Genomic DNA, 1774 nt, shown 5'->3' on the forward strand with positions numbered 1-1774 from the left:
TTTTTTTTTTTTTTTTTTTTTTTTTGGCTAATAATTTGTCTTGTTTAAATACACTTCTTTGATATATAATTAGGGTGTACCTTTTTTTTTTCAGATTTTTTTTTAATCAAGACCAAAACAGCCATTTCGACTTTTCTGCAAAAATGGTGCTTACAGCTTCTGCATTACCGAAACACAAACTTGAAAAGCCCACACCATACAATAGCTTATAAAGAATATTTAGGCCCAGGTGTTGATATTTTTTCTTCTGCAAAATTGTTCCAGAAGCTATACTGTCTTTCTAGACCCTGGTATTTGTTAACGTCATATCCAACTCAGGGAAGCGGACCGAGTGCTGAGATTCAAGGCGTTCTACAGGGTTCACTGCTGGTTTACACTTCACCTGCGTCAGCGCCGTCTTCAGGTGCTTAGAATGGCCTGGGAGCCTGTTCTCTCTTGCATCTTCCATGACATGAAAGGGAGGCTGGCACTTGTCAGTCAGGTAGAGGTTACGTACCATTTCAGCCCCTGCCTACCACATTCACTGTCTGAATCTTTAATTCCCAAGAATAAGTTGACATTTCACAATGAAAGACCTACAACAGCTAAATTTTCTGGGGCTAGGAGTAATACTGACGATCTATTTACTGTAGCTCTGCTTTAATGTATTACTTAGGGAAATGCCTGCTTAATAATGTAAGCCAAGCTAAATGATTGTTCAAGTGATCAGGCCTCCCATGAAATTGCGTTCTTCCTGAATTGAAATAGAAACATTATTGGGAAACTAGATAACACCTCTGTTTTTAAAAGGACTTTATGAAGTCAGACATCTTATAAGACTAGTGATTCACTGGGCCATCATTTTGTTAGAGGACCTTAAAATTCTTTATTTTTTTAATGTGATTCCTTTATGGCATTAGGGTAAGGATGAAGCAACAATTTTTACATTGTGTATGTGCATATGAAGCACAGACATGCATGTGTGTGTGTCTGTGTATGTGTGTGTGTTCTAATGGTAATTGGCCTCAGTCATTTTTTTAAATATTTACAGTACTTGATTTAGGATCTGTGGTGGAGGGCAATGTTTCGAAGTTTAGTCACAGCTTTAAAATATTCAGTGTGACTTTAATATTATAAAATGATTTCCCATGCCATAATTTTTCTATTAAATAGGACAATTATAAAGCATGCAAAAGTTAGAGATCTGCTATATAACATTTGTTTTGTGATTTGAACTCCTAGGAAAAATATGATTTCATAAATGTAAAATGCATAGAAATGCATGTAATACTTGTAAGACTTAAAAATTATGTTTACAGATGGTTTGTTTGTGCATATTTTTACTACTGCTTTTCCTAAATGCATACTGTATATAATTCTGTATATTTGATAAATATTTCTTCCTACATTATATTTTTAGAATGTTTCAGAAATATACATTTGTCTTTATATTGTAATAAATGTGTACCTATCTAGGTATATGCTTTCTCTCTGCTGTGAAATTATTTTTAGAATTATAAATTCACATGTCTTGACAGATTTCATCTGTATACCTTCAAATTCTCTGAAAGTAAAAATAAAAGTTTTTAAATATTTGAGAGACTTCCCCTCTTTATTGCCTTTGTTACAGCAAAATAAAAATAAATTCAAACTTTATTTTACTGGTAAAAAATTTTCTCATATGGCCTATAAGCCCTATATCACAAAATTTACCCTTAGATAAATCTAGACTTTAATAGCAGTTTTACTGAAAGTGTATTCTTGGAATTGCAAAGTAACTTGCCATTTTTTTGCT

General features: G+C 32.9%; 1 protein-coding gene across 2 annotated transcripts in view; it reads left to right on the forward strand.

Moving 5' to 3' along the window:
* The window catches only part of CYP24A1 (cytochrome P450 family 24 subfamily A member 1), a 21081-nt gene extending 19507 nt beyond the window's left edge, over positions 1–1574 (forward strand). Inside the window, exon 12 of one of the 2 annotated variants that reach the window (XM_017861738.1) lies at positions 285–1574. The gene's annotated coding sequence lies outside the window, so the exon portion shown is untranslated. Of the gene's footprint in view, positions 1–94 lie in introns of both variants that reach the window. The other variant, XM_017861737.1, reaches the window with a different exon arrangement.
* The last annotated feature ends 200 nt before the right edge of the window (positions 1575–1774 follow it).

The sequence above is a fragment of the Rhinopithecus bieti genome, unplaced genomic scaffold (genome assembly GCF_001698545.2).
Source record: "Rhinopithecus bieti isolate Rb0 unplaced genomic scaffold, ASM169854v2 scaffold_56845, whole genome shotgun sequence".
In the NCBI taxonomy this organism is placed as follows: Eukaryota; Metazoa; Chordata; class Mammalia; order Primates; family Cercopithecidae; genus Rhinopithecus; species Rhinopithecus bieti.